Below are 8561 nucleotides of genomic sequence, written 5' to 3'. Positions count from 1 at the left end.
CAAGAGGGGTGGGGGACGTTGCCTCTTTGTAGTTGGCATTTACTCAGAGTAGGCCGGACAAAGTCCAATGTGGTATTCTGCTGCCCTAGTGGGAAGGGGTGGGGTACTGCTTTGTTGTCAGCACTCATTCAGGGAGGGGCAGGGAAAGTCAGAAAGGATTGTCCGTACTGCAACCTCAATCATTCACCTGTGAGGATGTTGGGGGTTGTATGAATGTCCTATCTAAAGTCTTTTTGCAATTGTTCTCTACCTGCTTATTCTCACCTTCACAGCGTTTAGCACTTCCAGGTTGGTGTGTGGTGTATATATCCTAGTAAACCACCCTGGAGATGGTGCAATGGCTGGCTGAAGCTGGTGTTGCCACCATTTGAGCGGGGAGAGAGACTGAGAGAGAGAGAGAGGAAGGGAGGAAGGAAGGAAGGAAGGAAAGGAAAGGAAAGGAACAAGATCTGCTTGTGTGTCCTGACAGGAAGGTTAAGATCTGCTTTCTCATTTTTTTGCATCTGCATTTGGGATTTTAGTAGGGATGAGCTCCCTGTTTTCTTAGGGAATGCTGGACAACTGTTTCCTTCCCCACTGAGAACTGAGGAAAACTATTAAGAGGGAATTATGGATTTGAGGTCAAAGAAGACAATTAAAACATAAGGTTTTGAATGTACTGGTAGATCTAAATGGTTTGTGTGATGGCAATTATAAAAGAATGAATTTTCTGAACAAAAAGCATGCTTATGTTACTGAATGGAGGCACTGGAAGAAGAATGTTGCTGAGAAGGGGTAGGCATGAGTAAAACCACCATAACATACTTGTGAAAACAAGGGGTCAGCATTCTCCATACCTGGACAACCAGCCTAAGACTTTTCCACAAGTCTTTTTTTTTTTTTTCCTGTGAAAATGCAAACTTATAAAATTAAATAAGCATTCTCTCCTTCAGGAGAGTTTGAGGTGGTCCTCGTATAGTAAGAGAGCACATACCTAGTTTTTAACAATTAAAGGATGACAAAACTGCATTTAAAAAATATTAACATGGGGAATTGGCTACCCCTTTGTTTTCCTTCTACTCTCTGCTGTCCATTTCTGAAGCTGTACTGGTTTCCTAGGAGACTATTAAGGAATGAAACTTGATTGGCTATATTGGCAGAAAGAGTGTTGGTTGTACATTTTGAGAAACATTTACATATCAGCTACACACACAAAAAGAAATGCTTGACACATGGAAGATTTTTTTTTTTAATTGCAGTATGAAAAACCTCCTTGATAAACTAAAATCAGAGATGGAAACAATAACCTAGCAGGTCATCTTGTCAATCACCCTGACAATTATTCCTTTAAATATTCTCCTCCTTATTCAGTACAGTTAAACTAATGTCTTTTTTTCCTTTAGAATAATTTCCCCACTAGACTATTTCTTTCACTAATTTGCTACATATTCCATATCTTTCCTTTTTCAACCAGTCCCTTGCAAGATTATCAAAGGGTGAAGAAGATGCACAAAAAAATACCTCCTTCAGTATCTTTCTGAGTAAGAAGGATACACAAGACAGAGTGAAGGCAAACAAACAACAAACACAAGTCTACTATTCATGTTATACAATGTTCTGCAAGAATGGAAGCACTATGCTTGAAACCCTACAAGGGTCCTATGGAGACAGATGTTATTATTCCCAGCGCTCCTGTCATATTTCCTTACCATGAAACTGGCCATCAGGAGCTTAAGGGACTCAATTTTCTCTGGAAGCTTTTCTTTATGGTATTCCTGAGCTCCTTATTCCTGAGGCTGAAAATGATCAGGCTGAGAAAGGGAGTGAAGACTGTATAGGCGGTGGCCATCAGAGTGTTACTGTCTATAGAAGGGGGGTCCTTGGACTTGAGGTAGATCATGGAGACAAAACATAGTGCACAATGACCACAGTGAGGTGGGACACACATGTGGATAAGATCTTGTGCCTGCCCTGAGCTGAAGGGCTCCTTGATATGACATCCACAATGAAGACATAGGAGAGAATGATGAGGAATAAATATCTCATCAGCGCTATGACACACACCAGGATCACACTCAAGATGACAGAGGATATCTCCTTCCCACAGGCCAACTTTAGGATGGAAAGAACATGGTAGACAAAATCATGGATTACTTAAGACTCATAGAAAGTGAGGTGAAAAACTATCAGAGTCATCATCATCCCCATGACGGAGGCGCCAGCCCAGCACCTGGACATGAGATAGCATAGCCATGTGGACTCATGAGCACATTGTATCTCAGAGGGTGGCAGATGGCCACACAGCAGACATTGCCAATGATCATGGACAGAAAGGAGTGCTATATGTCCTCATGAGCTCTTTACCCTCATTTATTCATTCATATAGTCAATAAAAGTTATCCAAGGCTTATTTTATGTGGAAATATTCTAGGTGGGGTTGATCCAGCAATGACCAAGGGCTAGGGCTCTGCTTTGTCCTTTTCATTGTCCACCAAGGGAAGCTGCCATATAACCAAAGATGACAGCACAGAGTGGTTGAAGGGGTTTTGGGGACAGCATAGGGATCTGCAGAAGCTAAGTGTGGGTCACACATCCAGCCTGGGATTTAGAGACTTTGAAACTGGTGGGAGTCCTGCAGGTTGAGTAGGTATGATTCAGCTGAGCCAAGCAGGTGGGAGAGGGGTTTCCAGACAGAGGGGACAGCAAATACAAAGGCTCAAGGTGACAAAGGCATAGTGTATTTGGGACAATGGTATGTTCAGTGCACCCGGGAGAGCTGAAGGTCACTAGTGTATTTCTGGAATTGAAGGCATGCTGGTGGGAAGGGCATGGGCATGCAAGACAATAGTGTCCACTTGTGGAGTTTGTTTTAAGGGGAATGGGGACCAATAAATGTGTTTTTTAGGTAAAAAAAAAAAATGAATGGAAGCACTAGTCCAGTTTATTTATAGGAAAGTGGAGTAAAGCGGAGGATAGCATCAAGAGATTGCTAAATAGGAACCACTTTTATTTAAAGCTCACAGATGGGACCAAGGATGCAGTTCTAGCTAGCCCTTAATTTGAAAATATATATAAATAAGTAGGCTTGTTTTTACAATTTTATTCCAAGATTTTGGTACAATATTTTTTTACTGCTATCTGTAACTATCAACTTCATTCCAAAACATATTTTCAGTGAACAAGAAAAGATCAGCGCATTTTTCTTGAGTAGAGAGCTTTATACCATTTGTTGGTAGGTATATTTTTTTCAAGGGGAAGAACGCAAAACAAAACAAAAAAATAGTTAAGGAAAGTTTTCTCTTAATTTGATCTTGAAATTGTGTTCCATAAAATATTTTAGGAATGTTATCTGCTGTGTACATTTTTATAGTTTAAATCGCTTTTTAAATTCAGTTCAGCAATTAATTTGAGAAAAGTTGATGTTTCTTGCACTGATCTAAGTGCAAAGAAAGAAAAAGGAGGGCTCTAAGATAGCATTTGACCCAGAGGAGACTATTACCTCATTTGGTAAACAGCAAAGATAAGGGCAGATATAGAGAAGCACGTGATCAATAGAAAACGCAACCTGCTTCTATGATCCTATCATTGTAGCCAAACTGCAGTACAGTTACAAGTCCCATTATGTAGTATTAAAATAGAGGCTAGCAAAAAAAGACAAAATTCTGACTGCAAGAACTCTTCCAATGAAGAGTTCCAAAGAACTCTTCTTTTTTTTTTTTTTTACAAAATTTGCTTTGGTATCTATGCAGGGATAATAATTTGTATATATTTTGTTGAGTTTTTTTTATCAGCAGGTTATATTATAAATTCTGTCTTAGAAATTTTCTACTTCTTGGATGTTACTCTTAATGTGGAAATATGAGTTAGAGGAAGACTCTACTAGAGTTGATGTTGAGTTGTAAGATATAAAAGTTTATGTTGCAGTCTTGGAGCTGTTCATAAAATAAAATGGGCAGGAGGTTGTGAATTCTCCATCACTGCAGATATGGGGGAAGGGAATGAAAAACCACCTGTTGAGAATGTTGTAAAGGTATTTCATGCCTTTGATAATGGTTGGAATGAATGATTCCTGATGTCCTTTCAAAATTTATGACTTTATGAGTCTGTGATAGTCTATGACATTTCTCTCTCTCATATCTATCTGTATAGATAGATAGGTAGATGGCATTTAAACTGTTTTTTTTTTATTGTGGTTTGTGATAGTCTAGGAAATCTTAGGTAAATATGAAACATAAGCTAGGTATTGCATAATGGGTAGGATTTAGGTAAGTGGAAGAGTAGCGTAGTCTTATTATAACAAGAAAATTAAGAAAGAAAAAGAAGAAGAAAGAGGATAGGCACAAATGAGCTTGGTATCTTTGGGAACAATGAAAAATTTGATCTGACCAGAATATAGGATTATGGAGATAACAAAGGTATAGAGTCAGATCTAATTGCAAAGGCTTTCAGTACTAGAAACTGGTCGGGGAAGTTTTTATCTCACTTAGATATTATAGAACTTCTAGATTTTTGTTGATTAGAATAACTTGTTGATACACATGTTTTAGTGAGATCAAGCTGGCATTGTTATATTGAAGAAAGAGGAATAAAATATGTAGACAGCTTGTGCAATAGTAGACGAGGACCTAGTCTGGGAGACTACCTGTAAGAACAGGGTCTTTGTACAAATAATTATTTAAAAACCATTCTACTAATATTTACTGATCCAGATAGATATAAACTATTATTCTTCTAATGTGGAATGAAATAATACAAAGATGAACATAAATGCATTGCAACAGCTAAAGATATTTTTATAGCATATGTATTTGTCTGAATTATGCGGGAAAAAAGAGGGGAGAGAGGAATGAGGGAGGGAGAGAGGAAGGGGAGACAGAAGGAACACAAAGAGACAGAGAGACAGACAAACAGAAAGAGGGAGAGAAATAGAGACAGATTGATTTGAAGAATTTATTCATGCAATTTTGGCAGTTTGCAGGTCTGAAAGGCATACAGCAGTCTGACAGGCTGGACACCCAGGTTAAGAGATAATATAACAGTCTTGAATCCAAATTCTGCAGGGCAGTAGGCTTGAAACTATATTGGAATCTTGAAGAGAATTCCTTCTTTGGAAATCTCTGTTTTTTGCTTTTAAGGCCTTCAACTGATTGGATAAGGCTCACCCACATTATAGAGGATAACTGGTTTTCTCAAAATCTACTGATTTAAATGTTAATCACATCTAAAAAAATGCGTTTATAGCAACATCTAAACTGGTGTTTGACCAAACTTGGCACCATAGCCTAACCAAGTTAACATATAAACCATCACAGCATGTAATATATGCAAGAAGTGAACTGGCAGTGATGGACAGCTGTATTTGTACAGTTCCACGCACAGATAAGTATATAGTTGATTACTTATTAGAAAGAACTATAGAGAAGGCATATGATTAGTGGGACAGTCTGATTTCTTTAACCATCCACCAGTTTAGTTCATTAAATTATAACTTCTGATAGCTTGATTAGTTGCTAACAATATCAGATGAAGGCCCAAATAATCCTTTTAATCTTGCTTTTTACATAATGTGCAATAACAGGAACCTACTACACACTTCATGAGAAAGGAAACAACTAAATTCTCCCTTCTGATAATTTTCTCTATACCCCGTGTCTTGGAGAGATGGAAGGGGAAAGAAAGATAGCATTGGTCTCTTCAGTATTCTACCTCATGGTAATTTGAAAAGCCATGATAATAATGTTTTTTTCCGTCATGCCTTCTGATTTTTTTTCCTTTCTTTGTTGAATTCCATCTCTGTTATATACCCTCATAAACCTTCTCATATATTTTTAGTCCTATCTGAGTTTTTAAAAAATCTTTATAATTCTAAGATTTAGTATAATTAGCAATGTACTGATAGCTAAGGAGTTGGGATGGCTTGCTCTGATTATTTGGAAGAAGAAGGAAAAAAGAAAGACTTATTTGGTTAAAAGTTAAACACATTTGTATTCTTCTCCAGGGACTGCACTATAGAAGCAATTGAGAAGAAAAATAGAGAATGAGTTTGGCATTTGAAGAAGTAATTAAAGTATTTCAGCTTAAAAAAAATCCAGTTGGCACAGCTACTGGGCTACTGGTTTATGCTCTAGAGATATATCTTAGGCAAATGGTTTGGGGCTTATGATTTCTTCCTAAGTGTAACCGGAATGAGTTTTCACAAGGAAAAAAATCAGAAAGGGAACAGAAGTGGCAGTATTAAATTTAGTGACCTCTGAGCAGAGACAATAATTTAATTTTAAAGTAAAATTAGCCAATATGGAATAAAATTTGATATTACCTAATAAGATACACAGCCTTGAAGGAAGCATTCAATTTGTAATAATACTAAGAGAAAATGTTCAAAGGGGAAGAATGTCCAAGGAGAAAATTTTGGTAATGGGGTGACCTAGAAAGAAGTCCAATAAACAAGTTATGAAAGAAATATTGCTGACAGAGTAAGAAGGCAAGCAAGATAGAGTCTGCTAAGAAAAACAACAAACAACTAAAAACAAAAACGTCAGTCAATTTCACTTTCTCAAAAACTCATTCACTGAGACTTGGTAGTAAAATGGTCTTGGTAAAGACCAGAGAACCAAGAATTGCTAGTGCCCCTACCCCAGAAACGCAACAGCATTCCATGTCATTTTACAATTATGGTTAAAAAAAAATAAATAAAACAAAGTTAATCACCTTATTTACCTATACCACAGAGAGGATGTAAGGATTAATGAGTTAATTATTGTGAAATATTAAAACACTTTGGAAATATCTGAAAGAAAAATGGAAATAATTATTTATGGCTTTGCTAGAATGTCTCAGTAATCATAATTACCTTTTAGTGTGGACTTCTTCCTTTCTAGTTACCTTCTGGTTTCCAGTAAAAATTAAACCTGTAGCAAAATTTGGCACCAGAACAAATATTTGATAGAGCAAAATTACCTAGGTAATATAATGCTAAAAATAATATGCCATTGATTCTCCTCTGATAAATGATCATCTTCTACTATCAACCTAGTAATTTTCTTGTCTAAGATTGTGTTTAAATAATTAGACAGGGAATATATAGATTAGTACATGCTTCCTGAAATGGGATACATTCATGGGCATTTGGTTAGTTTCTCCTTCAGACATGCTTGAATACACTTTGAGACAATTTGATGAAAAAAAAATAATTGAATGAAAGTGAGTAACAATTACTAAACTTACAAAAATGCCATATCTTTGGTATTTGTTGAGTTGAATGCAATAGGAAAAGACAAGTTAAACCTTGACAGATAAAAGGAGAAATAGAAGAGTGCACAGCCATAAAATTTGAGGGTTGGAAAAGATGTGGAGAGGTCATGCAGGTTACCACCTTTCTGGCAGGACCACACTAAAAACTACCAAGCCCATGAGAATTCAGCCTAATGTTGAAAACAAAACAAAACAAAACAAACTTAGAAACTAAAATTCTCTAGCTTAAGAGATAGATTTGGTTCTCTTGAATTTCCCTTTCTTTTTTTCCTGGCAATTTTTAAAGATTCTATTCTTGATTTTAGTGTGATTTCTTGTGAGGTACTGACTGCTTTGTTGCAAATGTACCAATTATATCCTTGTATAAGATTCATTTCATTGATAATAAAATAAAAGCTTTGGGTTTTGAAGAACAGCCTTAGTGTCTGTGTGGTTCACATCAGCTCTTTGACTAAACTGTGGTAGGTTCTAACGGGTTTTTAAAAAATCATCTGATAATATTTTCTAGACAGGGGAGGGGTAAGCATAGGGAGCTTATTAGAAATGCAAAGTCTTGTGCCCTACCCCAGAGCTTCGAAATCAGGATCTGCTTTTTAACAAGATCCTCAAATGATTCACATTAGCACTTTCCAGTTGTTGACATGCTGGTCTCGAGGACCCAGATGTCCAAGAGATACTTCAAACCTCACACTCTTCTCCTTAGGTAAGAGTGTCTTATCCCTGCGTTCACTGTTCAAGTGAGGAGACTGTATTTTCATATGGGAACTCAAGTAAAAAACCCAGGGTGTCTTTCTTGATCACTTTCTCTTTTTTTACCACCCATACACAATATGCTCCCAATCTTGTCATTTTTTTGTTTCCTAAATCTCTCTTCAACATTTCCTCAGTGTATTCCCCAGCCACTACCCCCAGGGCTCACTTCCATAGGCCCATACTTCTCACACTTAAACATAATCTTTTAACTAGTCTCACTGCTTCTAACCTAACCTTTCTCTAATTCCATCTCCTTGGTCATTCAAGGTATAGTTTTAAATAAGATCTGATCATAGCTTGACAGACCCAGAAGTTTAATGATTTGTCTTCCACTGTAGGAAAAACATTGTTCATGTTCATTTTAACCAACTTCATGTTCCAAAGTATCCTAACTTATTCCATGTGCTGTAGTCATACCCAAAGACTTGTTGTTTCCTAAATATGTCATATTTGGTGTCTCTACATTTTGATACACTTTTTCCTGGGACTGAACTGTTCTTCCCCTAACTCGTCAGCCAGGTGCATTACCACACTGTACCCCAAGACCAGATTCAAATGACCTTTGCTTTGTAGTGCAT

General features: G+C 37.0%; 1 pseudogene; it reads right to left on the bottom strand.

Moving 5' to 3' along the window:
• Window positions 1-1702: 1702 nt before the first annotated feature.
• On the bottom strand, window positions 1703-7988 carry LOC122903507 (annotated as a pseudogene).
• Window positions 7989-8561: the final 573 nt, after the last annotated feature.

This window comes from Neovison vison, chromosome 3 (genome assembly GCF_020171115.1).
Source record: "Neovison vison isolate M4711 chromosome 3, ASM_NN_V1, whole genome shotgun sequence".
NCBI lineage: Eukaryota > Metazoa > Chordata > Mammalia > Carnivora > Mustelidae > Neogale > Neogale vison.
Note: the sequence above shows the minus strand (reverse complement) of the source record. Positions and strands in the feature narration are given on the sequence as shown.